This window comes from Phallusia mammillata, chromosome 1, assembly GCF_965637545.1.
Source record: "Phallusia mammillata chromosome 1, kaPhaMamm4.hap1.1, whole genome shotgun sequence".
NCBI classification, from domain to species: Eukaryota; Metazoa; Chordata; class Ascidiacea; order Phlebobranchia; family Ascidiidae; genus Phallusia; species Phallusia mammillata.
Window position 1 is genome coordinate 30,986,688 of NC_137252.1, and position 18,877 is coordinate 31,005,564.

The following is an 18,877-nucleotide window of genomic DNA, read 5'->3' on the forward strand; positions in this document are numbered from 1 at the left end:
ACCGAGCCCGGTTAGCTCAGTCGGTAGAGCGTTGGACTTTTAATCAAACGGTCAAGGGTTCAAGTCCCTTATCGGGCGCAGTTTTTGTGACAATGCCTTTGTGACATTTTACCCTTGCATGCTTGAGTTTAGGTTCATTGAACAAAGAAACACGGGTCTTCCAGTACCTCCCAGATGGTCTAGTGGTTAGGATTCCTGGCTCTCACCCACGCGGCCAGGCTGCTATTCCCGGTCTGGGAACTCTTTTGCACACTTTGCCTTTTGTGCACGCACAGAAAATCGTTTGCAGTCACTGTATCTGTACTCGAAATGAATGCTTGTTGACCGAGCCCGGTTAGCTCAGTCGGTAGAGCGTTGGACTTTTAATCCAACGGTCAAGGGTTCAAGTCCCTTATCGGGCGCAGTTTTTGTGACAATGCCATCGTGACATTTTACCCTTGCATGCTTGAGTTTAGGTTCATTGAACAAAGAAACACGGGTCTTGCAGCACCTCCCAGATGGTCTAGTGGTTAGGATTTCTGGCTCTCACCCAGCCGGCCCGGGTTCAATTCCCGGTCTGGGAACTCTTTTCCTACACTTTGCCTTTTGTGCACGCACAGAAAATCGTTTGCAGTCACTGTATCTGTACTCGACATGAATGCTTGTTGAGCGAGCCCGGTTAGCTCAGTCGGTAGAGCGTTGGACTTTTAATCCAACGGTCAAGGGTTCAAGTCCCTTATCGGGCGCAGTTTTTGTGACAATGCCTTTGTGACATTTTACCTTTGCATGCTTGAGTTTAGGTTCATTGAACAAAGAAACACGGGTCTTGCAGCACCTCCCAGATGGTCTAGTGGTTAGGATTCCTGGCTCTCACCCAGGCGGCCCGGGTTCAATTCCCGGTCTGGGAACTCTTTTCCTACACTTTGCCTTTTGTGCACACACAGAAAATCGTTTGCAGTCACTGTATCTGTACTCGACATGAATGCTTGTTGAGCGAGCCCGGTTAGCTCAGTCGGTAAACGTTGGACTTTTAATCCAACGGTCAAGGGTTCAAGTCCCTTATCGGGCGCAGTTTTTGTGACAATGCCATCGTGGCATTTTATCCTTGTATGCTTGAGTTTAGGTTCATTGAACAAAGAAACACGGGTTTTCCAGCACCTCCCAGATGGTCTAGTGGTTAGGATTCCTGGCACTCACCCAGGCGGTCCGGGTTCAATTCCCGGTCTGGGAACTCGTTTCCTACACTTTGCCTTTGGTGCACGCGCAGATAATCGTTTGCAGTCACTGTATCTGTACTCGACATGAATGCTTGTTGACCGAGCCCGGTTAGCTCAGTCGGTAGAGCGTTGGACTTTTAATCCAACGGTCAAGGGTTCAAGTCCCTTATCGGGCGCAGTTTTTGTGACAATGCCTTTGTGACATTTTACCCTTGTATGCTTGAGTTTAGGTTCATTGAACAAAGAAACACGGGTCTTCCAGCACTTCCCAGATGGTCTAGTGCAGGGGTGCACAACCTGCGGCCGTACGGCCGCATGCGGCGGAGTTGACGATTTTGTGCGGCCGTGATCATGTTTATTAAAATATATGTACTGGCGGCCGTGACGTAAAAACAACTCTTTTGCCAAATATTTTGACTTTGAAACTGCTCTAATTAGATTTTGTAAGACTGTAAAGAATATTACCAGCGTGGTAACCCTGTACATTACGCTTTATATACGCCTATTGTGTGCAAACAATGCAAATAAACAGTCACCTCTTGTGTCACATTATAGATTGTGACGTCATAAATAGCTCAGACGGGTCATCAGACTGTTTAGCTCAATCTGTGGATCATGTTTTAAAAATTATCCGGCCTTTTTGGACGCCATTAGATGGTTTTTGTATGTGGGACAAGCCCTATTTTCACATATTCAATTTAAAAACAAAACAAGCAGGTAATTGGCGGCCGTGGGTGAAATAAGGATCCGCAATGCGGCCGTCTTAGTAAAAAGGTTGTGCACACCTGGTCTAGTGGTTAGGATTCCTGGCTTTCACTCAGGCGGCCCGGGTTCAATTCCCGGTCTGGGAACTCTTTTCCTGCACTTTGCCTTTTGTGCACGCACAGAAAATCGTTTGCAGTCACTGTATCTGTACTCGACATGAATGCTTGTTGACCGAGCCCGGTTAGCTCAGTCGGTAAACGTTGGACTTTTAATCCAACGGTCAAGGGTTCAAGTCCCTTATCGGGCGCAGTTTTTGTGACAATGCCTTCGTGACATTTTACCCTTGTATGCTTGAGATAAGGTTCATTGAACAAAGAAACACGGGTCTTCCAGCACCTCCCAGATGGTCTAGTGGTTAGGATTCCTGGCTCTCACCCAGGCGGCCCGGGTTCAATTCCCGGTCTGGCAACCCTTTTCCTGCACTTTGCCTTTTGTGCACGCACAGAAAATCGTTTGCAGTCACTGTATCTGTACTCGACATGAATGCTTGTTGACCGAGCCCGGTTAGCTCAGTCGGTAGAGCGTTGGACTTTTAATCCAACGGTCAAGGGTTCAAGTCCCTTATCGGGCGCAGTTTTTGTGACAATGCCTTTGTGACATTTTACCCTTGCATGCTTGAGTTTAGGTTCATTGAACAAAGAAACACGGGTCTTCCAGTACCTCCCAGATGGTCTAGTGGTTAGGATTCCTGGCTCTCACCCACGCGGCCAGGCTTCTATTCCCGGTCTGGGAACTCTTTTGCACACTTTGCCTTTTGTGCACGCACAGAAAATCGTTTGCAGTCACTGTATCTGTACTCGAAATGAATGCTTGTTGACCGAGCCCGGTTAGCTCAGTCGGTAGAGCGTTGGACTTTTAATCCAACGGTCAAGGGTTCAAGTCCCTTATCGGGCGCAGTTTTTGTGACAATGCCATCGTGACATTTTACCCTTGTATGCTTGAGTTTAGGTTCATTGAACAAAGAAACACGGGTCTTGCAGCACCTCCCAGATGGTCTAGTGGTTAGGATTCCTGGCTCTCACCCAGGCGGCCCGGGTTCAATTCCCGGTCTGGGAACTCTTTTCCTACACTTTGCCTTTTGTGCACGCACAGAAAATCGTTTGCAGTCACTGTATCTGTACTCGACATGAATGCTTGTTGAGCGAGCCCGGTTAGCTCAGTTGGTAGAGCGTTGGACTTTTAATCCAACGGTCAAGGGTTCAAGTCCCTTATCGGGCGCAGTTTTTGTGACAATGCCTTTGTGACATTTTACCCTTGCATGCTTGAGTTTAGGTTCATTGAACAAAGAAACACGGGTCTTGCAGCACCTCCCAGATGGTCTAGTGGTTAGGATTCCTGGCTCTCACCCAGGCGGCCCGGGTTCAATTCCCGGTCTGGGAACTCTTTTCCTACACTTTGCCTTTTGTGCACACACAGAAAATCGTTTGCAGTCACTGTATCTGTACTCGACATGAATGCTTGTTGACCGAGCCCGGTTAGCTCAGTCGGTAGAGCGTTGGACTTTTAATCCAACGGTCAAGGGTTCAAGTCCCTTCTCGGGCGCAGTTTTTGTGACAATGCCATCGTGGCATTTTATCCTTGTATGCTTGAGTTTAGGTTCATTGAACAAAGAAACACGGGTTTTCCAGCACCTCCCAGATGCTCTAGTGGTTAGGATTCCTGGCACTCACCCAGGCGGCCGGGGTTCTATTCCCTGTCTGGGAACTCTTTTCCTACACTTTGCCTTTGGTGCACGCGCAGATAATCGTTTGCAGTCACTGTATCTGTACTCGACATGAATGCTTGTTGACCGAGCCCGGTTAGCTCAGTCGGTAGAGCGTTGGACTTTTAATCCAACGGTCAAGGGTTCAAGTCCCTTATCGGGCGCAGTTTTTGTGACAATGCCTTTGTGACATTTTACCCTTGTATGCTTGAGTTTAGGTTCATTGAACAAAGAAACACGGGTCTTCCAGCACTTCCCAGATGGTCTAGTGCAGGGGTGCACAACCTGCGGCCGTACGGCCGCATGCGGCGGAGTTGACGATTTTGTGCGGCCGTGATCATGTTTATTAAAATATATGTACTGGCGGCCGTGACGTAAAAACAACTCTTTTGCCAAATATTTTGACTTTGAAACTGCTCTAATTAGATTTTGTAAGACTGTAAAGAATATTACCAGCGTGGTAACCCTGTACATTACGCTTTATATACGCCTATTGTGTGCAAACAATGCAAATAAACAGTCACCTCTTGTGTCACATTATAGATTGTGACGTCATAAATAGCTCAGACGGGTCATCAGACTGTTTAGCTCAATCTGTGGATCATGTTTTAAAAATTATCCGGCCTTTTTGGACGCCATTAGATGGTTTTTGTATGTGGGACAAGCCCTATTTTCACATATTCAATTTAAAAACAAAACAAGCAGGTAATTGGCGGCCGTGGGTGAAATAAGGATCCGCAATGCGGCCGTCTTAGTAAAAAGGTTGTGCACACCTGGTCTAGTGGTTAGGATTCCTGGCTTTCACCCAGGCGGCCCGGGTTCAATTCCCGGTCTGGGAACTCTTTTCCTGCACTTTGCCTTTTGTGCACGCACAGAAAATCGTTTGCAGTCACTGTATCTGTACTCGACATGAATGCTTGTTGACCGAGCCCGGTTAGCTCAGTCGGTAGAGCGTTGGACTTTTAATCCAACGGTCAAGGGTTCAAGTCCCTTATCGGGCGCAGTTTTTGTGACAATGCCTTCGTGACATTTTACCCTTGTATGCTTGAGTTTAGGTTCATTGAACAAAGAAACACGGGTCTTCCAGCACCTCCCAGATGGTCTAGTGGTTAGGATTCCTGGCTCTCACCCAGGCGGCCCGGGTTCAATTCCCGGTCTGGCAACCCTTTTCCTGCACTTTGCCTTTTGTGCACGCACAGAAAATCGTTTGCAGTCACTGTATCTGTACTCGACATGAATGCTTGTTGACCGAGCCCGGTTAGCTCAGTCGGTAGAGCGTTGGACTTTTAATCCAACGGTCAAGGGTTCAAGTCCCTTATCGGGCGCAGTTTTTGTGACAATGCCTTTGTGACATTTTACCCATGCATGCTTGAGTTTAGGTTCATTGAACAAAGAAACACGGGTCTTCCAGTACCTCCCAGATGGTCTAGTGGTTAGGATTCCTGGCTCTCACCCACGCGGCCAGGCTTCTATTCCCGGTCTGGGAACTCTTTTGCACACTTTGCCTTTTGTGCACGCACAGAAAATCGTTTGCAGTCACTGTATCTGTACTCGACATGAATGCTTGTTGACCGAGCCCGGTTAGCTCAGTCGGTAGAGCGTTGGACTTTTAATCCAACGGTCAAGGGTTCAAGTCCCTTATCGGGCGCAGTTTTTGTGACAATGCCATCGTGACATTTTACCCTTGCATGCTTGAGTTTAGGTTCATTGAACAAAGAAACACGGGTCTTGCAGCACCTCCCAGATGGTCTAGTGGTTACGATTCCTGGCTCTCACCCAGGCGGCCCGGGTTCAATTCCCGGTCTGGGAACTCTTTTCCTACACTTTGCCTTTTGTGCACGCACAGAAAATCGTTTGCAGTCACTGTATCTGTACTCGACATGAATGCTTGTTGACCGAGCCCGGTTAGCTCAGTCGGTAGAGCGTTGGACTTTTAATCCAACGGTCAAGGGTTCAAGTCCCTTATCGGGCGCAGTTTTTGTGACAATGCCATCGTGGCATTTTATCCTTGTATGCTTGAGTTTAGGTTCATTGAACAAAGAAACACGGGTCTTCCAGCACTTCCCAGATGGTCTAGTGCAGGGGTGCACAACCTGCGGCCGTACGGCCGCATGCGGCGGAGTTGACGATTTTGTGCGGCCGTGATCATGTTTATTAAAATATATGTACTGGCGGCCGTGACGTAAAAACAACTCTTTTGCCAAATATTTTGACTTTGAAACTGCTCTAATTAGATTTTGTAAGACTGTAAAGAATATTACCAGCGTGGTAACCCTGTACATTACGCTTTATATACGCCTATTGTGTGCAAACAATGCAAATAAACAGTCACCTCTTGTGTCACATTATAGATTGTGACGTCATAAATAGCTCAGACGGGTCATCAGACTGTTTAGCTCAATCTGTGGATCATGTTTTAAAAATTATCCGGCCTTTTTGGACGCCATTAGATGGTTTTTGTATGTGGGACAAGCCCTAGTTTCACATATTCAATTTAAAAACAAAACAAGCAGGTAATTGGCGGCCGTGGGTGAAATAAGGATCCGCAATGCGGCCGTCTTAGTAAAAAGGTTGTGCACACCTGGTCTAGTGGTTAGGATTCCTGGCTTTCACCCAGGCGGCCTGGGTTCAATTCCCGGTCTGGGAACTCTTTTCCTGCACTTTGCCTTTTGTGCACGCACAGAAAATCGTTTGCAGTCACTGTATCTGTACTCGACATGAATGCTTGTTGACCGAGCCCGGTTAGCTCAGTCGGTAGAGCGTTGGACTTTTAATCCAACGGTCAAGGGTTCAAGTCCCTTATCGGGCGCAGTTTTTGTGCCAATGCCTTCGTGACATTTTACCCTTGTATGCTTGAGTTTAGGTTCATTGAACAAAGAAACACGGGTCTTCCAGCACCTCCCAGATGGTCTAGTGGTTAGGATTCCTGGCTCTCACCCAGGCGGCCCGGGTTCAATTCACGGTCTGGCAACTCTTTTCCTGCACTTTGCCTTTTGTGCACGCACAGAAAATCGTTTGCAGTCACTGTATCTGTACTCGACATGAATGCTTGTTGACCGAGCCCGGTTAGCTCAGTCGGTAGAGCGTTGGACTTTTAATCCAACGGTCAAGGGTTCAAGTCCCTTATCGGGCGCAGTTTTTGTGACAATGCCTTTGTGACATTTTACCCTTGCATGCTTGAGTTTAGGTTCATTGAACAAAGAAACACGGGTCTTCCAGTACCTCCCAGATGGTCTAGTGGTTAGGATTCCTGGCTCTCACCCACGCGGCCAGGCTTCTATTCCCGGTCTGGGAACTCTTTTGCACACTTTGCCTTTTGTGCACGCACAGAAAATCGTTTGCAGTCACTGTATCTGTACTCGAAATGAATGCTTGTTCACCGAGCCCGGTTAGCTCAGTCGGTAGAGCGTTGGACTTTTAATCCAACGGTCAAGGGTTCAAGTCCCTTATCGGGCGCAGTTTTTGTGACAATGCCATCGTGACATTTTACCCTTGTATGCTTGAGTTTAGGTTCATTGAACAAAGAAACACGGGTCTTGCAGCACCTCCCAGATGGTCTAGTGGTTAGGATTCCTGGCTCTCACCCAGGCGGCCCGCGTTCAATTCCCGTTCTGGGAACTCTTTTCCTACACTTTGCCTTTTGTGCACGCACAGAAAATCGTTTGCAGTCACTGTATCTGTACTCGACATGAACGCTTGTTGAGCGAGCCCGGTTAGCTCAGTCGGTAGAGCGTTGGACTTTTAATCCAACGGTCAAGGGTTCAAGTCCCTTATCGGGCGCAGTTTTTGTGACAATGCCGTCGTGACATTTTACCCTTGCATGCTTGAGTTTAGGTTCATTGAACAAAGAAACACGGGTCTTCCAGCACCTCCCAGATGGTCTAGTGGTTAGGATTCCTGGCTCTCACCCAGGCGGCCCGGGTTCAATTCCCGGTCTGGGAACTCTTTTCCTACACTTTGCCTTTTGTGCACGCACAGAAAATCGTTTGCAGTCACTGTATCTGTACTCGACATGAACGCTTGTTGACCGAGCCCGGTTAGCTCAGTCGGTAGCGCGTTGGACTTTTAATCCAACGGTCAAGGGTTCAAGTCCCTTATCGGGCGCAGTTTTTGTGACAATGCCATCGTGACATTTTACCCTTGCATGCTTGAGTTTAGGTTCATTGAACCAGAGTTGCAAGCGGGCCCGAAATCTGAGCCCGAACCCGGCCCGAACCCGAAAGTATAAGCCCGAAGCCCGAACCGAACCCGAAACGTTTTTGAGAAGCCCGTTTAGGCCCGAAATTTTGATTGACAGGTCTATCCACGAAAGCCTTGCAACAAAGTATGAGAAAGAAAAAAAGAGAAAAGACAACAAACACAATGAACAATAGTAGACAATGGGGTAAACAATACGTTTTAGACCAGGGTGGGCATTCGATCCAAGCGAGAGAATTGTTACTAAAAAATGACGGAAACGGAACGTAAAGTCAGGCCCGTTTTGAGCCCGTTTTCTGACAAATACCTAAGCCCGAACCCGGCCCGAACCGGCCCGAACCCGAACCCGGCCCGAAAAGCCCGGCCCGACTTGCAACTCTGCATTGAACAACGAAACACGGGTCTTCCAGCACCTCCCAGATGGTCTAGTGGTTAGGATTCCTGTCTCTCACCCAGGCGGCCAGGGTTCAATTCCCGGTCTGGCAACTCTTTTCCTACACTTTGCCTTTTGTGCACTCACAGAAAATCGTTTGCAGTCACTGTATGTGTACTCGACATGAATGCTTGTTGAGCGAGCCCGGTTAGCTCAGTCGGTAGAGCGTTGGACTTTTAATCCAACGGTCAAGGGTTCAAGTCCCTTATCTGGCGCAGTTTTTGTGACAATGCCTTTGTGACATTTTACCCTTGCATGCTTGAGTTTAGGTTCATTGAACAAAGAAACACGGGTCTTCCAGCACCTCCCAGATGGTCTAGTGGTTAGGATTCCTGGCTCTCACCCAGGCGGCCCGGGTTCAATTCCCGGTCTGGGAACTCTTTTCCTACACTTTGCCTTTTGTGCACACACAGAAAATCGTTTGCAGTCACTGTATCTGTACTCGACATGAATGCTTGTTGACCGAGCCCGGTTAGCTCAGTCGGTAGAGCGTTGGACTTTTAATCCAACGGTCAAGGGTTCAAGTCCCTTATCGGGCGCAGTTTTTGTGACAATTCCGTCGTGGCATTTTATCCTTGTATGCTTGAGTTTAGGTTCATTGAACAAAGAAACACGGGTCTTCCAGCACCTCCCAGATGCTCTAGTGGTTAGGATTCCTGGCACTCACCCAGGCGGCCGGGGTTCTATTCCCGGTCTGGGAACTCTTTTCCTACACTTTGCCTTTGGTGCACGCGCGATAATCGTTTGCAGTCACTGTATCTGTACTCGACATGAATGCTTGTTGACCGAGCCCGGTTAGCTCAGTCGGTAGAGCGTTGGATTTTTAATCCAACGGTCAAGGGTTCAAGTCCCTTATCGGGCGCAGTTTTTGTGACAATGCCTTTGTGACATTTTACCCTTGTATGCTTGAGTTTAGGTTCATTGAACAAAGAAACACGGGTCTTCCAGCACTTCCCAGATGGTCTAGTGCAGGGGTGCACAACCTGCGGCCGTACGGCCGCATGCGGCGGAGTTGACGATTTTGTGCGGCCGTGATCATGTTTATTAAAATATATGTACTGGCGGCCGTGACGTAAAAACAACTCTTTTGCCAAATATTTTGACTTTGAAACTGCTCTAATTAGATTTTGTAAGACTGTAAAGAATATTACCAGCGTGGTAACCCTGTACATTACGCTTTATATACGCCTATTGTGTGCAAACAATGCAAATAAACAGTCACCTCTTGTGTCACAATATAGATTGTGACGTCATAAATAGCTCAGACGGGTCATCAGACTGTTTAGCTCAATCTGTGGATCATGTTTTAAAAATTATCCGGCCTTTTTGGACGCCATTAGATGGTTTTTGTATGTGGGACAAGCCCTATTTTCACATATTCAATTTAAAAACAAAACAAGCAGGTAATTGGCGGCCGTGGGTGAAATAAGGATCCGCAATGCGGCCGTCTTAGCAAAAAGGTTGTGCACACCTGGTCTAATGGTTAGGATTCCTGGCTTTCACCCAGGCGGCCCGGGTTCAATTCCCGGTCTGGGAACTCTTTTCCTACATTTTGCCTTTTGTGCACGCACAGAAAATCGTTTGCAGTCACTGTATCTGTACTCGACATGAATGCTTGTTGACCGAGCCCGGTTAGCTCAGTCGGTAGAGCGTTGGACTTTTAATCCAACGGTCAAGGGTTCAAGTCCCTTATCGGGCGCAGTTTTTGTGACAATGCCTTTGTGACATTTTACCCTTGCATGCTTGAGTTTAGGTTCATTGAACAAAGAAACACGGGTCTTCCAGCACCTCCCACATGGTCTAGTGGTTAGGATTCCTGGCTCTCACCCAGGCGGCCAGGGTTCTATTCCCGGTCTGGGAACTCTTTTGCACACTTTGCCTTTTGTGCACGCACAGAAAATCGTTTGCAGTCACTGTATCTGTACTCGACATGAACGCTTGTTGACCGAGCCCGGTTAGCTCAGTCGGTAGCGCGTTGGACTTTTAATCCAACGGTCAAGGGTTCAAGTCCCTTATCGGGCGCAGTTTTTGTGACAATGCCATCGTGACATTTTACCCTTGTATGCTTGAGTTTAGGTTCATTGAACAAAGAAACACTGGTCTTCCAGCACCTCCCAGATGGTCTAGTGGTTAGGATTCCTGGCTCTCACCCAGGCGGCCCGGGTTCAATTCCCGGTCTGGGAACTCTTTTCCTACACTTTGCCATTTGTGCACTCACAGAAAATCGTTTGCAGTCACTGTATCTGTACTCGACATGAATGCTTGTTGAGCGAGCCCGGTTAGCTCAGTCGGTAGAGCGTTGGACTTTTAATCCAACGGTCAAGGGTTCAAGTCCCTTATCGGGCGCAGTTTTTGTGACAATGCCTTTGTGACATTTTACCCTTGCATGCTTAAGTTTAGGTTCATTGAACAAAGAAACACGGGTCTTCCAGCACCTCCCAGATGGTCTAGTGGTTAGGATTCCTGGCTCTCACCCAGGCGGCCCGGGTTCAATTCCCGGTCTGGGAACTCTTTTCCTACACTTTGCCTTTTGTGCACGCACAGAAAATCGTTTGCAGTCACTGTATCTGTACTCGACATGAATGCTTGTTGAGCGAGCCCGGTTAGCTCAGTCGGTAGAGCGTTGGACTTTTAATCCAACGGTCAAGGGTTCAAGTCCCTTATCGGGCGCAGTTTTTGTGACAATGCCTTTGTGACATTTTACCCTTGCATGCTTGAGTTTAGGTTCATTGAACAAAGAAACACGGGTCTTGCAGCACTTCCCAGATGGTCTAGTGCAGGGGTGCACAACCTGCGGCCGTACGGCCGCATGCGGCGGAGTTGACGATTTTGTGCGCCCGTGATCATGTTTATTAAAATATATGTACTGGCGGCCGTGACGTAAAAACAACTCTTTTGCTAAATATTTTGACTTTGAAACTGCTCTAATTAGATTTTGTAAGACTGTAAAGAATATTACCAGCGTGGTAACCCTGTACATTACGCTTTATATACGCCTATTGTGTGCAAACAATGCAAATAAACAGTCACCTTTTGTGTCACATTATAGATTGTGACGTCATAAATAGCTCAGACGGGTCATCAGACTGTTTAGCTCAATCTGTGGATCATGTTTTAAAAATTATCCGGCCTTTTTGGACGCCATTAGATGGTTTTTGTATGTGGGACAAGCCCTATTTTCACATATTCAATTTAAAAACAAAACAATCAGGTAATTGGCGGCCGTGGGTGAAATAAGGATCCGCAATGCGGCCGTCTTAGCAAAAAGGTTGTGCACACCTGGTCTAGTGGTTAGGATTCCTGGCTTTCACCCAGGCGGCCCGGGTTCAATTCCCGGTCTGGGAACTCTTTTCCTACACTTTGCCTTTTGTGCACGCACAGAAAATCGTTTGCAGTCACTGTATCTGTACTCGACATGAATGCTTGTTGAGCGAGCCCGGTTAGCTCAGTCGGTAGAGCGTTGGACTTTTAATCCAACGGTCAAGGGTTCAAGTCCTTTATCGGGCACAGTTTTTGTGACAATGTCTTCGTGACATTTTATCCTTGTATGCTTGAGTTTAGGTTCATTGAACAAAGAAACACGGGTCTTCCAGCACCTCCCGGATGGTCTAGTGGTTAGGATTCCTGGTTCTCACCCAGGCGGCCCGGGTTCTATTCCCGGTCTGGGAACTCTTTTCCTACACTTTGCCTTTTGTGCACGCACAGAAAATCGTTTGCAGTCACTGTATCTGTACTCGACATGAATGCTTGTTGACCGAGCCCGGTTAGCTCAGTCGGTAGAGCGTTGGACTTTTAATCCAACGGTCAAGGGTTCAAGTCCCTTATCGGGCGCAGTTTTTGTGACAATTCCGTCGTGGCATTTTATCCTTGTATGCTTGAGTTTAGGTTCATTGAACAAAGAAACACGGGTCTTCCAGCACCTCCCAGATGGTCTAGTGGTTAGGATTCCTGGCTCTCACCCAGGCGGCCGGGGTTCTATTCCCGGTCTGGGAACTCTTTTCCTACACTTTGCCTTTGGTGCACGCGCAGATAATCGTTTGCAGTCACTGTATCTGTACTCGACATGAATGCTTGTTGACCGAGCCCGGTTAGGTCAGTCGGTAGAGCGTTGGACTTTTAATCCAACGGTCAAGGGTTCAAGTCCCTTATCGGGCGCAGTTTTTGTGACAATGCCTTTGTGACATTTTACCCTTGTATGCTTGAGTTTAGGTTCATTGAACAAAGAAACACGGGTCTTCCAGCACTTCCCAGATGGTCTAGTGCAGGGGTGCACAACCTGCGGCCGTACGGCCGCATGCGGCGGAGTTGACGATTTTGTGCGGCCGTGATCATGTTTATTAAAATATATGTACTTGCGGCCGTGACGTAAAAACAACTCTTTTGCCAAATATTTTGACTTTGAAACTGCTCTAATTAGATTTTGTAAGACTGTAAAGAATATTACCAGCGTGGTAACCCTGTACATTACGCTTTATATACGCCTATTGTGTGCAAACAATGCAAATAAACAGTCACCTCTTGTGTCACAATATAGATTGTGACGTCATAAATAGCTCAGACGGGTCATCAGACTGTTTAGCTCAATCTGTGGATCATGTTTTAAAAATTATCCGGCCTTTTTGGACGCCATTAGATGGATTTTGTATGTGGGACAAGCCCTATTTTCACATATTCAATTTAAAAACAAAACAAGCAGGTAATTGGCGGCCGTGGGTGAAATAAGGATCCGCAATGCGGCCGTCTTAGCAAAAAGGTTGTGCACACCTGGTCTAATGGTTAGGATTCCTGGCTTTCACCCAGGCGGCCCGGGTTCAATTCCCGGTCTGGGAACTCTTTTCCTACACTTTGCCTTTTGTGCACGCACAGAAAATCGTTTGCAGTCACTGTATCTGTACTCGACATGAATGCTTGTTGACCGAGCCCGGTTAGCTCAGTCGGTAGAGCGTTGGACTTTTAATCCAACGGTCAAGGGTTCAAGTCCCTTATCGGGCGCAGTTTTTGTGACAATGCCTTTGTGACATTTTACCCTTGCATGCTTGAGTTTAGGTTCATTGAACAAAGAAACACGCGTCTTCCAGCACCTCCCACATGGTCTAGTGGTTAGGAATCCTGGCTCTCACCCACGCGGCCCGGGTTCAATTCCCGGTCTGGGAACTCTTTTGCACACTTTGCCTTTTGTGCACGCACAGAAAATCGTTTGCAGTCACTGTATCTGTACTCGAAATGAATGCTTGTTGACCGAGCCCGGTTAGCTCAGTCGGTAGAGCGTTGGACTTTTAATCCAACGGTCAAGGGTTCAAGTCCCTTATCGGGCGCAATTTTTGTGACAATGCCATCGTGACATTTTACCCTTGTATGCTTGAGTTTAGGTTCATTGAACAAAGAAACACGCGTCTTGCAGCACCTCCCAGATGGTCTAGTGGTTAGGATTCCTGGCTCTCACCCAGGCGGCCCGCGTTCAATTCCCGGTCTGGGAACTCTTTTCCTACACTTTGCCTTTTGTGCACGCACAGAAAATCGTTTGCAGTCACTGTATCTGTACTCGACATGAACGCTTGTTGACCGAGCCCGGTTAGCTCAGTCGGTAGAGCGTTGGACTTTTAATCCAACGGTCAAGGGTTCAAGTCCCTTATCGGGCGCAGTTTTTGTGACAATGCCTTCGTGACATTTTACCCTTGTATGCTTGAGTTTAGGTTCATTGAACAAAGAAACACGGGTCTTCCAGCACCTCCCAGATGGTCTAGTGGTTAGGATTCATGGCTCTCACCCAGGCGGCCCGGGTTCAATTCCCGGTCTGGGAACTCTTTTCCTACACTTTGCCTTTTGTGCACGCACAGAAAATCGTTTGCAGTCACTGTATCTGTACTCGACATGAACGCTTGTTGACCGAGCCCGGTTAGCTCAGTCGGTAGCGCGTTGGACTTTTAATCCAACGGTCAAGGGTTCAAGTCCCTTATCGGGCGCAGTTTTTGTGACAATGCCATCGTGACATTTTACCCTTGTATGCTTGAGTTTAGGTTCATTGAACAAAGAAACACGGGTCTTCCAGCACCTCCCAGATGGTCTAGTGGTTAGGATTCCTGGCTCTCACCCAGGCGGCCCGGGTTCAATTCCCGGTCTGGGAACTATTTTCCTACACTTTGCCATTTGTGCACTCACAGAAAATCGTTTGCAGTCACTGTATGTGTACTCGACATGAATGCTTGTTGAGCGAGCTCGGTTAGCTCAGTCGGTAGAGCGTTGGACTTTTAATCCAACGGTCAAGGGTTCAAGTCCCTTATCGGGCGCAGTTTTTGTGACAATGCCTTTGTGACATTTTACCCTTGCATGCTTAAGTTTAGGTTCATTGAACAAAGAAACACGGGTCTTCCAGCACCTCCCAGATGGTCTAGTGGTTAGGATTCCTGGCTCTCACCCAGGCGGCCCGGGTTCAATTCCCGGTCTGGGAACTCTTTTCCTACACTTTGCCTTTTGTGCACGCACAGAAAATCGTTTGCAGTCACTGTATCTGTACTCGACATGAATGCTTGTTGAGCGAGCCCGGTTAGCTCAGTCGGTAGAGCGTTGGACTTTTAATCCAACGGTCAAGGGTTCAAGTCCCTTATCGGGCGCAGTTTTTGTGACAATGCCTTTGTGACATTTTACCCTTGCATGCTTGAGTTTAGGTTCATTGAACAAAGAAACACGGGTCTTGCAGCACCTCCCAGATGGTCTAGTGGTTAGGATTCCTGGCTCTCACCCAGGCGGCCCGGGTTCAATTCCCGGTCTGGTAACTCTTTTCCTACACTTTGCCTTTTGTGCACACACAGAAAATCGTTTGCAGTCACTGTATCTGTACTCGACATGAATGCTTGTTGACCGAGCACGGTTAGCTCAGTCGGTAGAGCGTTGGACTTTTAATCAAACGGTCAAGGGTTCAAGTCCCTTATCGGGCGCAGTTTTTGTGACAATGCCATCGTGACATTTTACCCTTGTATGCTTGAGTTTAGGTTCATTGAACAAAGAAACACGGGTCTTCCAGCACCTCCCAGATGGTCTAGTGGTTAGGATTCCTGGCTCTCACCCAGGCGGCCCGGGTTCAATTCCCGGTCTGGGAACTATTTTCCTACACTTTGCCATTTGTGCACTCACAGAAAATCGTTTGCAGTCACTGTATGTGTACTCGACATGAATGCTTGTTGAGCGAGCTCGGTTAGCTCAGTCGGTAGAGCGTTGGACTTTTAATCCAACGGTCAAGGGTTCAAGTCCCTTATCGGGCGCAGTTTTTGTGACAATGCCTTTGTGACATTTTACCCTTGCATGCTTAAGTTTAGGTTCATTGAACAAAGAAACACGGGTCTTCCAGCACCTCCCAGATGGTCTAGTGGTTAGGATTCCTGGCTCTCACCCAGGCGGCCCGGGTTCAATTCCCGGTCTGGGAACTCTTTTCCTACACTTTGCCTTTTGTGCACGCACAGAAAATCGTTTGCAGTCACTGTATCTGTACTCGACATGAATGCTTGTTGAGCGAGCCCGGTTAGCTCAGTCGGTAGAGCGTTGGACTTTTAATCCAACGGTCAAGGGTTCAAGTCCCTTATCGGGCGCAGTTTTTGTGACAATGCCTTTGTGACATTTTACCCTTGCATGCTTGAGTTTAGGTTCATTGAACAAAGAAACACGGGTCTTGCAGCACCTCCCAGATGGTCTAGTGGTTAGGATTCCTGGCTCTCACCCAGGCGGCCCGGGTTCAATTCCCGGTCTGGTAACTCTTTTCCTACACTTTGCCTTTTGTGCACACACAGAAAATCGTTTGCAGTCACTGTATCTGTACTCGACATGAATGCTTGTTGACCGAGCACGGTTAGCTCAGTCGGTAGAGCGTTGGACTTTTAATCAAACGGTCAAGGGTTCAAGTCCCTTATCGGGCGCAGTTTTTGTGACAATGCCTTCGTGACATTTTACCCTTGTATGCTTGAGTTTAGGTTCATTGAACAAAGAAACACGGGTCTTCCAGCACCTCCCAGATGGTCTATAGTGGTTAGGATTCCTGGCTCTCACCCAGGCGGCCCGGGTTCAATTCCCGGTCTGGGAACTCTTTTCCTACACTTTGCCTTTTGTGCACGCACAGAAAATCGTTTGCAGTCACTGTATCTGTACTCGACATGAATGCTTGTTGACCGAGCCCGGTTAGCTCAGTCGGTAGAGCGTTGGACTTTTAATCCAACGGTCAAGGGTTCAAGTCCCTTATCGGGCGCAGTTTTTGTGACAATGCCTTTGTGAAATTTTACCCTTGTATGCTTGAGTTTAGGTTCATTGAACAAAGAAACACGGGTCTTGCAGAACTTCCCAGATTGTCTAGTGCAGGGGTGCACAACCTGCGGCCGTACGGCCGCATGCGGCGGAGTTGACGATTTTGTGCGCCCGTGATCATGTTTATTAAAATATATGTACTGGCGGCCGTGACGTAAAAACAACTCTTTTGCTAAATATTTTGACTTTGAAACTGCTCTAATTAGATTTTGTAAGACTGTAAAGAATATTACCAGCGTGGTAACCCTGTACATTACACTTTATATACGCCTATTGTGTGCAAACAATGCAAATAAACAGTCACCTCTTGTGTCACATTATAGATTGTGACGTCATAAATAGCTCAGACGGGTCATCAGACTGTTTAGCTCAATCTGTGGATCATGTTTTAAAAATTATCCGGCCTTTTTGGACGCCATTAGATGGTTTTTGTATGTGGGACAAGCCCTATTTTCACATATTCAATTTAAAAACAAAACAATCAGGTAATTGGCGGCCGTGGGTGAAATAAGGATCCGCAATGCGGCCGTCTTAGCAAAAAGGTTGTGCACACCTGGTCTAGTGGTTAGGATTCCTGGCTTTCACCCAGGCGGCCCGGGTTCAATTCCCGGTCTGGGAACTCTTTTCCTACACTTTGCCTTTTGTGCACGCACAGAAAATCGTTTGCAGTCACTGTATCTGTACTCGACATGAATGCTTGTTGAGCGAGCCCGGTTAGCTCAGTCGGTAGAGCGTTGGACTTTTAATCCAACGGTCAAGGGTTCAAGTCCCTTATCGGGCGCAGTTTTTGTGACAATGCCATCGTGACATTTTACCCTTGTATGCTTGAGTTTAGGTTCATTGAACAAAGAAACACGGGTCTTCCAGCACCTCCCAGATGGTCTAGTGGTTTGGATTCCTGGCTCTCACCCAGGCGGCCCGGGTTCAATTCCCGGTCTGGGAACTGTTTTCCTACACTTTGCCTTTTGTGCACGCACAGAAAATCGTTTGCAGTCACTGTATCTGTACTCGACATGAATGCTTGTTGACCGAGCCCGGTTAGCTCAGTCGGTAGAGCGTTGGACTTTTAATCCAACGGTCAAGGGTTCAAGTCCCTTATCGGGCGCAGTTTTTGTGACAATGTCTTCGTGACATTTTATCCTTGTATGCTTGAGTTTAGGTTCATTGAACAAAGAAACACGGCTCTTCCAGCACCTCCCGGATGGTCTAGTGGTTAGGATTCCTGGTTCTCTCCCAGGCGGCCCGGGTTCTATTCCCGGTCTGGGAACTCTTTTCCTACACTTTGCCTTTTGTGCACGCACAGAAAATCGTTTGCAGTCACTGTATCTGTACTCGACATGAATGCTTGTTGAGCGAGCCCGGTTAGCTCAGTCGGTAGAGCGTTGGACTTTTAATCCAACGGTCAAGGGTTCAAGTCCCTTATCGGGCGCAGTTTTTGTGACAATGCCTTCGTGACATTTTACCCTTGTATGCTTGAGTTTAGGTTCATTGAACAAAGAAACACGGGTCTTGCAGCACCTCCCAGATGGTCTAGTGGTTAGGATTCCTGGCTCTCACCCAGGCGGCCCGGGTTCAATTCCCGGTCTGGGAACTCTTTTCCTACACTTTGCCTTTTGTGCACGCACAGAAAATCGTTTGCAGTCACTGTATCTGTACTCGACATGAATGCTTGTTGAGCGAGCCCGGTTAGCTCAGTCGGTAGAGCGTTGGACTTTTAATCCAACGGTCAAGGGTTCAAGTCCCTTATCGGGCGCAGTTTTTGTGACAATGCCTTCGTGACATTTTATCCTTGTATGCTTGAGTTTAGGTTCATTGAACAAAGAAACACGGGTCTTGCAGCACCTCCCAGATGGTCTAGTGGTTAGGATTCCTGGCTCTCACCCAGTCGGCCCGGGTTCAATTCCCGGTCTGGGAACTCTTTTCCTACACTTTGCCTTTTGTGCACGCACAGAAAATCGTTTGCAGTCACTGTATCTGTACTCGACATGAATGCTTGTTGACCGAGCCCGGTTAGCTCAGTCGGTAGAGCGTTGGACTTTTAATCCAACGGTCAAGGGTTCAAGTCCCTTATCGGGCGCAGTTTTTGTGACAATGCCTTCGTGACATTTTACCCTTGTATGCTTGAGTTTAGGTTCATTGAACAAAGAAACACGGGTCTTGCAGCACCTCCCAGATGGTCTAGTGGTTAGGATTCCTGGCTCTCACCCAGGCGGCCCGGGTTCAATTCCCGGTCTGGGAACTCTTTTCCTACACTTTGCCTTTTGTGCACGCACAGAAAATCGTTTGCAGTCACTG

At 47.7% G+C, this 18,877-nt stretch overlaps 76 non-coding genes across 76 annotated transcripts; all 76 read left to right on the forward strand.

Moving 5' to 3' along the window:
• The first annotated feature begins 5 nt into the window (after positions 1–5).
• Trnak-uuu (transfer RNA lysine (anticodon UUU)) lies at positions 6–78 on the forward strand. The gene has a single exon. It is a non-coding gene; the product is annotated as a tRNA-Lys (tRNA).
• Positions 79–328: 250 nt separating this feature from the next.
• Positions 329–401, forward strand: Trnak-uuu (transfer RNA lysine (anticodon UUU)). The gene has a single exon. It is a non-coding gene; the product is annotated as a tRNA-Lys (tRNA).
• A 90-nt stretch (positions 402–491) lies between these two features.
• Positions 492–563, forward strand: Trnae-cuc (transfer RNA glutamic acid (anticodon CUC)). The gene has a single exon. It is a non-coding gene; the product is annotated as a tRNA-Glu (tRNA).
• An 89-nt stretch (positions 564–652) lies between these two features.
• Positions 653–725, forward strand: Trnak-uuu (transfer RNA lysine (anticodon UUU)). The gene has a single exon. It is a non-coding gene; the product is annotated as a tRNA-Lys (tRNA).
• A 90-nt stretch (positions 726–815) lies between these two features.
• Trnae-cuc (transfer RNA glutamic acid (anticodon CUC)) lies at positions 816–887 on the forward strand. Its single transcript has one exon. It is a non-coding gene; the product is annotated as a tRNA-Glu (tRNA).
• Positions 888–976: 89 nt separating this feature from the next.
• Positions 977–1,048, forward strand: Trnak-uuu (transfer RNA lysine (anticodon UUU)). Its single transcript has one exon. It is a non-coding gene; the product is annotated as a tRNA-Lys (tRNA).
• Positions 1,049–1,138: 90 nt separating this feature from the next.
• Trnae-cuc (transfer RNA glutamic acid (anticodon CUC)) lies at positions 1,139–1,210 on the forward strand. The gene has a single exon. It is a non-coding gene; the product is annotated as a tRNA-Glu (tRNA).
• An 89-nt stretch (positions 1,211–1,299) lies between these two features.
• On the forward strand, positions 1,300–1,372 carry Trnak-uuu (transfer RNA lysine (anticodon UUU)). Its single transcript has one exon. It is a non-coding gene; the product is annotated as a tRNA-Lys (tRNA).
• A 764-nt stretch (positions 1,373–2,136) lies between these two features.
• Trnak-uuu (transfer RNA lysine (anticodon UUU)) lies at positions 2,137–2,208 on the forward strand. Its single transcript has one exon. It is a non-coding gene; the product is annotated as a tRNA-Lys (tRNA).
• Positions 2,209–2,298: 90 nt separating this feature from the next.
• On the forward strand, positions 2,299–2,370 carry Trnae-cuc (transfer RNA glutamic acid (anticodon CUC)). Its single transcript has one exon. It is a non-coding gene; the product is annotated as a tRNA-Glu (tRNA).
• An 89-nt stretch (positions 2,371–2,459) lies between these two features.
• Trnak-uuu (transfer RNA lysine (anticodon UUU)) lies at positions 2,460–2,532 on the forward strand. Its single transcript has one exon. It is a non-coding gene; the product is annotated as a tRNA-Lys (tRNA).
• Positions 2,533–2,782: 250 nt separating this feature from the next.
• On the forward strand, positions 2,783–2,855 carry Trnak-uuu (transfer RNA lysine (anticodon UUU)). Its single transcript has one exon. It is a non-coding gene; the product is annotated as a tRNA-Lys (tRNA).
• A 90-nt stretch (positions 2,856–2,945) lies between these two features.
• Positions 2,946–3,017, forward strand: Trnae-cuc (transfer RNA glutamic acid (anticodon CUC)). Its single transcript has one exon. It is a non-coding gene; the product is annotated as a tRNA-Glu (tRNA).
• An 89-nt stretch (positions 3,018–3,106) lies between these two features.
• On the forward strand, positions 3,107–3,179 carry Trnak-uuu (transfer RNA lysine (anticodon UUU)). The gene has a single exon. It is a non-coding gene; the product is annotated as a tRNA-Lys (tRNA).
• A 90-nt stretch (positions 3,180–3,269) lies between these two features.
• On the forward strand, positions 3,270–3,341 carry Trnae-cuc (transfer RNA glutamic acid (anticodon CUC)). The gene has a single exon. It is a non-coding gene; the product is annotated as a tRNA-Glu (tRNA).
• Positions 3,342–3,430: 89 nt separating this feature from the next.
• Positions 3,431–3,503, forward strand: Trnak-uuu (transfer RNA lysine (anticodon UUU)). The gene has a single exon. It is a non-coding gene; the product is annotated as a tRNA-Lys (tRNA).
• A 251-nt stretch (positions 3,504–3,754) lies between these two features.
• Positions 3,755–3,827, forward strand: Trnak-uuu (transfer RNA lysine (anticodon UUU)). Its single transcript has one exon. It is a non-coding gene; the product is annotated as a tRNA-Lys (tRNA).
• A 764-nt stretch (positions 3,828–4,591) lies between these two features.
• On the forward strand, positions 4,592–4,664 carry Trnak-uuu (transfer RNA lysine (anticodon UUU)). The gene has a single exon. It is a non-coding gene; the product is annotated as a tRNA-Lys (tRNA).
• Positions 4,665–4,754: 90 nt separating this feature from the next.
• Positions 4,755–4,826, forward strand: Trnae-cuc (transfer RNA glutamic acid (anticodon CUC)). The gene has a single exon. It is a non-coding gene; the product is annotated as a tRNA-Glu (tRNA).
• Positions 4,827–4,915: 89 nt separating this feature from the next.
• On the forward strand, positions 4,916–4,988 carry Trnak-uuu (transfer RNA lysine (anticodon UUU)). The gene has a single exon. It is a non-coding gene; the product is annotated as a tRNA-Lys (tRNA).
• A 250-nt stretch (positions 4,989–5,238) lies between these two features.
• Positions 5,239–5,311, forward strand: Trnak-uuu (transfer RNA lysine (anticodon UUU)). The gene has a single exon. It is a non-coding gene; the product is annotated as a tRNA-Lys (tRNA).
• A 90-nt stretch (positions 5,312–5,401) lies between these two features.
• Positions 5,402–5,473, forward strand: Trnae-cuc (transfer RNA glutamic acid (anticodon CUC)). The gene has a single exon. It is a non-coding gene; the product is annotated as a tRNA-Glu (tRNA).
• Positions 5,474–5,562: 89 nt separating this feature from the next.
• Positions 5,563–5,635, forward strand: Trnak-uuu (transfer RNA lysine (anticodon UUU)). Its single transcript has one exon. It is a non-coding gene; the product is annotated as a tRNA-Lys (tRNA).
• Positions 5,636–6,399: 764 nt separating this feature from the next.
• Trnak-uuu (transfer RNA lysine (anticodon UUU)) lies at positions 6,400–6,472 on the forward strand. The gene has a single exon. It is a non-coding gene; the product is annotated as a tRNA-Lys (tRNA).
• A 90-nt stretch (positions 6,473–6,562) lies between these two features.
• Trnae-cuc (transfer RNA glutamic acid (anticodon CUC)) lies at positions 6,563–6,634 on the forward strand. The gene has a single exon. It is a non-coding gene; the product is annotated as a tRNA-Glu (tRNA).
• An 89-nt stretch (positions 6,635–6,723) lies between these two features.
• Positions 6,724–6,796, forward strand: Trnak-uuu (transfer RNA lysine (anticodon UUU)). The gene has a single exon. It is a non-coding gene; the product is annotated as a tRNA-Lys (tRNA).
• Positions 6,797–7,046: 250 nt separating this feature from the next.
• Trnak-uuu (transfer RNA lysine (anticodon UUU)) lies at positions 7,047–7,119 on the forward strand. Its single transcript has one exon. It is a non-coding gene; the product is annotated as a tRNA-Lys (tRNA).
• A 90-nt stretch (positions 7,120–7,209) lies between these two features.
• Trnae-cuc (transfer RNA glutamic acid (anticodon CUC)) lies at positions 7,210–7,281 on the forward strand. The gene has a single exon. It is a non-coding gene; the product is annotated as a tRNA-Glu (tRNA).
• Positions 7,282–7,370: 89 nt separating this feature from the next.
• Positions 7,371–7,443, forward strand: Trnak-uuu (transfer RNA lysine (anticodon UUU)). Its single transcript has one exon. It is a non-coding gene; the product is annotated as a tRNA-Lys (tRNA).
• A 90-nt stretch (positions 7,444–7,533) lies between these two features.
• On the forward strand, positions 7,534–7,605 carry Trnae-cuc (transfer RNA glutamic acid (anticodon CUC)). Its single transcript has one exon. It is a non-coding gene; the product is annotated as a tRNA-Glu (tRNA).
• An 89-nt stretch (positions 7,606–7,694) lies between these two features.
• On the forward strand, positions 7,695–7,767 carry Trnak-uuu (transfer RNA lysine (anticodon UUU)). Its single transcript has one exon. It is a non-coding gene; the product is annotated as a tRNA-Lys (tRNA).
• A 668-nt stretch (positions 7,768–8,435) lies between these two features.
• Trnak-uuu (transfer RNA lysine (anticodon UUU)) lies at positions 8,436–8,508 on the forward strand. The gene has a single exon. It is a non-coding gene; the product is annotated as a tRNA-Lys (tRNA).
• A 90-nt stretch (positions 8,509–8,598) lies between these two features.
• Trnae-cuc (transfer RNA glutamic acid (anticodon CUC)) lies at positions 8,599–8,670 on the forward strand. Its single transcript has one exon. It is a non-coding gene; the product is annotated as a tRNA-Glu (tRNA).
• An 89-nt stretch (positions 8,671–8,759) lies between these two features.
• Positions 8,760–8,832, forward strand: Trnak-uuu (transfer RNA lysine (anticodon UUU)). The gene has a single exon. It is a non-coding gene; the product is annotated as a tRNA-Lys (tRNA).
• Positions 8,833–9,082: 250 nt separating this feature from the next.
• Positions 9,083–9,155, forward strand: Trnak-uuu (transfer RNA lysine (anticodon UUU)). The gene has a single exon. It is a non-coding gene; the product is annotated as a tRNA-Lys (tRNA).
• Positions 9,156–9,919: 764 nt separating this feature from the next.
• Positions 9,920–9,992, forward strand: Trnak-uuu (transfer RNA lysine (anticodon UUU)). Its single transcript has one exon. It is a non-coding gene; the product is annotated as a tRNA-Lys (tRNA).
• Positions 9,993–10,242: 250 nt separating this feature from the next.
• Trnak-uuu (transfer RNA lysine (anticodon UUU)) lies at positions 10,243–10,315 on the forward strand. The gene has a single exon. It is a non-coding gene; the product is annotated as a tRNA-Lys (tRNA).
• A 90-nt stretch (positions 10,316–10,405) lies between these two features.
• Positions 10,406–10,477, forward strand: Trnae-cuc (transfer RNA glutamic acid (anticodon CUC)). The gene has a single exon. It is a non-coding gene; the product is annotated as a tRNA-Glu (tRNA).
• An 89-nt stretch (positions 10,478–10,566) lies between these two features.
• On the forward strand, positions 10,567–10,639 carry Trnak-uuu (transfer RNA lysine (anticodon UUU)). Its single transcript has one exon. It is a non-coding gene; the product is annotated as a tRNA-Lys (tRNA).
• Positions 10,640–10,729: 90 nt separating this feature from the next.
• On the forward strand, positions 10,730–10,801 carry Trnae-cuc (transfer RNA glutamic acid (anticodon CUC)). Its single transcript has one exon. It is a non-coding gene; the product is annotated as a tRNA-Glu (tRNA).
• An 89-nt stretch (positions 10,802–10,890) lies between these two features.
• Positions 10,891–10,963, forward strand: Trnak-uuu (transfer RNA lysine (anticodon UUU)). Its single transcript has one exon. It is a non-coding gene; the product is annotated as a tRNA-Lys (tRNA).
• A 764-nt stretch (positions 10,964–11,727) lies between these two features.
• Positions 11,728–11,800, forward strand: Trnak-uuu (transfer RNA lysine (anticodon UUU)). Its single transcript has one exon. It is a non-coding gene; the product is annotated as a tRNA-Lys (tRNA).
• Positions 11,801–11,890: 90 nt separating this feature from the next.
• Positions 11,891–11,962, forward strand: Trnae-cuc (transfer RNA glutamic acid (anticodon CUC)). Its single transcript has one exon. It is a non-coding gene; the product is annotated as a tRNA-Glu (tRNA).
• Positions 11,963–12,051: 89 nt separating this feature from the next.
• Trnak-uuu (transfer RNA lysine (anticodon UUU)) lies at positions 12,052–12,124 on the forward strand. The gene has a single exon. It is a non-coding gene; the product is annotated as a tRNA-Lys (tRNA).
• Positions 12,125–12,214: 90 nt separating this feature from the next.
• On the forward strand, positions 12,215–12,286 carry Trnae-cuc (transfer RNA glutamic acid (anticodon CUC)). Its single transcript has one exon. It is a non-coding gene; the product is annotated as a tRNA-Glu (tRNA).
• An 89-nt stretch (positions 12,287–12,375) lies between these two features.
• Trnak-uuu (transfer RNA lysine (anticodon UUU)) lies at positions 12,376–12,448 on the forward strand. The gene has a single exon. It is a non-coding gene; the product is annotated as a tRNA-Lys (tRNA).
• A 764-nt stretch (positions 12,449–13,212) lies between these two features.
• Positions 13,213–13,285, forward strand: Trnak-uuu (transfer RNA lysine (anticodon UUU)). The gene has a single exon. It is a non-coding gene; the product is annotated as a tRNA-Lys (tRNA).
• A 250-nt stretch (positions 13,286–13,535) lies between these two features.
• Trnak-uuu (transfer RNA lysine (anticodon UUU)) lies at positions 13,536–13,608 on the forward strand. The gene has a single exon. It is a non-coding gene; the product is annotated as a tRNA-Lys (tRNA).
• A 90-nt stretch (positions 13,609–13,698) lies between these two features.
• Positions 13,699–13,770, forward strand: Trnae-cuc (transfer RNA glutamic acid (anticodon CUC)). The gene has a single exon. It is a non-coding gene; the product is annotated as a tRNA-Glu (tRNA).
• Positions 13,771–13,859: 89 nt separating this feature from the next.
• On the forward strand, positions 13,860–13,932 carry Trnak-uuu (transfer RNA lysine (anticodon UUU)). The gene has a single exon. It is a non-coding gene; the product is annotated as a tRNA-Lys (tRNA).
• A 90-nt stretch (positions 13,933–14,022) lies between these two features.
• Positions 14,023–14,094, forward strand: Trnae-cuc (transfer RNA glutamic acid (anticodon CUC)). The gene has a single exon. It is a non-coding gene; the product is annotated as a tRNA-Glu (tRNA).
• Positions 14,095–14,183: 89 nt separating this feature from the next.
• Trnak-uuu (transfer RNA lysine (anticodon UUU)) lies at positions 14,184–14,256 on the forward strand. The gene has a single exon. It is a non-coding gene; the product is annotated as a tRNA-Lys (tRNA).
• A 90-nt stretch (positions 14,257–14,346) lies between these two features.
• Trnae-cuc (transfer RNA glutamic acid (anticodon CUC)) lies at positions 14,347–14,418 on the forward strand. Its single transcript has one exon. It is a non-coding gene; the product is annotated as a tRNA-Glu (tRNA).
• Positions 14,419–14,507: 89 nt separating this feature from the next.
• On the forward strand, positions 14,508–14,580 carry Trnak-uuu (transfer RNA lysine (anticodon UUU)). The gene has a single exon. It is a non-coding gene; the product is annotated as a tRNA-Lys (tRNA).
• Positions 14,581–14,670: 90 nt separating this feature from the next.
• Trnae-cuc (transfer RNA glutamic acid (anticodon CUC)) lies at positions 14,671–14,742 on the forward strand. Its single transcript has one exon. It is a non-coding gene; the product is annotated as a tRNA-Glu (tRNA).
• An 89-nt stretch (positions 14,743–14,831) lies between these two features.
• On the forward strand, positions 14,832–14,904 carry Trnak-uuu (transfer RNA lysine (anticodon UUU)). Its single transcript has one exon. It is a non-coding gene; the product is annotated as a tRNA-Lys (tRNA).
• A 90-nt stretch (positions 14,905–14,994) lies between these two features.
• Trnae-cuc (transfer RNA glutamic acid (anticodon CUC)) lies at positions 14,995–15,066 on the forward strand. The gene has a single exon. It is a non-coding gene; the product is annotated as a tRNA-Glu (tRNA).
• Positions 15,067–15,155: 89 nt separating this feature from the next.
• Positions 15,156–15,228, forward strand: Trnak-uuu (transfer RNA lysine (anticodon UUU)). Its single transcript has one exon. It is a non-coding gene; the product is annotated as a tRNA-Lys (tRNA).
• A 90-nt stretch (positions 15,229–15,318) lies between these two features.
• Trnae-cuc (transfer RNA glutamic acid (anticodon CUC)) lies at positions 15,319–15,390 on the forward strand. The gene has a single exon. It is a non-coding gene; the product is annotated as a tRNA-Glu (tRNA).
• An 89-nt stretch (positions 15,391–15,479) lies between these two features.
• Positions 15,480–15,552, forward strand: Trnak-uuu (transfer RNA lysine (anticodon UUU)). The gene has a single exon. It is a non-coding gene; the product is annotated as a tRNA-Lys (tRNA).
• Positions 15,553–15,642: 90 nt separating this feature from the next.
• On the forward strand, positions 15,643–15,714 carry Trnae-cuc (transfer RNA glutamic acid (anticodon CUC)). The gene has a single exon. It is a non-coding gene; the product is annotated as a tRNA-Glu (tRNA).
• An 89-nt stretch (positions 15,715–15,803) lies between these two features.
• Positions 15,804–15,876, forward strand: Trnak-uuu (transfer RNA lysine (anticodon UUU)). Its single transcript has one exon. It is a non-coding gene; the product is annotated as a tRNA-Lys (tRNA).
• A 90-nt stretch (positions 15,877–15,966) lies between these two features.
• On the forward strand, positions 15,967–16,038 carry Trnae-cuc (transfer RNA glutamic acid (anticodon CUC)). Its single transcript has one exon. It is a non-coding gene; the product is annotated as a tRNA-Glu (tRNA).
• An 89-nt stretch (positions 16,039–16,127) lies between these two features.
• Trnak-uuu (transfer RNA lysine (anticodon UUU)) lies at positions 16,128–16,200 on the forward strand. Its single transcript has one exon. It is a non-coding gene; the product is annotated as a tRNA-Lys (tRNA).
• A 90-nt stretch (positions 16,201–16,290) lies between these two features.
• Positions 16,291–16,364, forward strand: Trnae-cuc (transfer RNA glutamic acid (anticodon CUC)). Its single transcript has one exon. It is a non-coding gene; the product is annotated as a tRNA-Glu (tRNA).
• Positions 16,365–16,453: 89 nt separating this feature from the next.
• Positions 16,454–16,526, forward strand: Trnak-uuu (transfer RNA lysine (anticodon UUU)). Its single transcript has one exon. It is a non-coding gene; the product is annotated as a tRNA-Lys (tRNA).
• Positions 16,527–17,290: 764 nt separating this feature from the next.
• Positions 17,291–17,363, forward strand: Trnak-uuu (transfer RNA lysine (anticodon UUU)). Its single transcript has one exon. It is a non-coding gene; the product is annotated as a tRNA-Lys (tRNA).
• A 90-nt stretch (positions 17,364–17,453) lies between these two features.
• Positions 17,454–17,525, forward strand: Trnae-cuc (transfer RNA glutamic acid (anticodon CUC)). The gene has a single exon. It is a non-coding gene; the product is annotated as a tRNA-Glu (tRNA).
• Positions 17,526–17,614: 89 nt separating this feature from the next.
• Positions 17,615–17,687, forward strand: Trnak-uuu (transfer RNA lysine (anticodon UUU)). Its single transcript has one exon. It is a non-coding gene; the product is annotated as a tRNA-Lys (tRNA).
• A 90-nt stretch (positions 17,688–17,777) lies between these two features.
• On the forward strand, positions 17,778–17,849 carry Trnae-cuc (transfer RNA glutamic acid (anticodon CUC)). Its single transcript has one exon. It is a non-coding gene; the product is annotated as a tRNA-Glu (tRNA).
• An 89-nt stretch (positions 17,850–17,938) lies between these two features.
• Positions 17,939–18,011, forward strand: Trnak-uuu (transfer RNA lysine (anticodon UUU)). Its single transcript has one exon. It is a non-coding gene; the product is annotated as a tRNA-Lys (tRNA).
• A 90-nt stretch (positions 18,012–18,101) lies between these two features.
• Trnae-cuc (transfer RNA glutamic acid (anticodon CUC)) lies at positions 18,102–18,173 on the forward strand. Its single transcript has one exon. It is a non-coding gene; the product is annotated as a tRNA-Glu (tRNA).
• Positions 18,174–18,262: 89 nt separating this feature from the next.
• Trnak-uuu (transfer RNA lysine (anticodon UUU)) lies at positions 18,263–18,335 on the forward strand. Its single transcript has one exon. It is a non-coding gene; the product is annotated as a tRNA-Lys (tRNA).
• A 90-nt stretch (positions 18,336–18,425) lies between these two features.
• Positions 18,426–18,497, forward strand: Trnae-cuc (transfer RNA glutamic acid (anticodon CUC)). Its single transcript has one exon. It is a non-coding gene; the product is annotated as a tRNA-Glu (tRNA).
• Positions 18,498–18,586: 89 nt separating this feature from the next.
• On the forward strand, positions 18,587–18,659 carry Trnak-uuu (transfer RNA lysine (anticodon UUU)). Its single transcript has one exon. It is a non-coding gene; the product is annotated as a tRNA-Lys (tRNA).
• A 90-nt stretch (positions 18,660–18,749) lies between these two features.
• Trnae-cuc (transfer RNA glutamic acid (anticodon CUC)) lies at positions 18,750–18,821 on the forward strand. The gene has a single exon. It is a non-coding gene; the product is annotated as a tRNA-Glu (tRNA).
• The last annotated feature ends 56 nt before the right edge of the window (positions 18,822–18,877 follow it).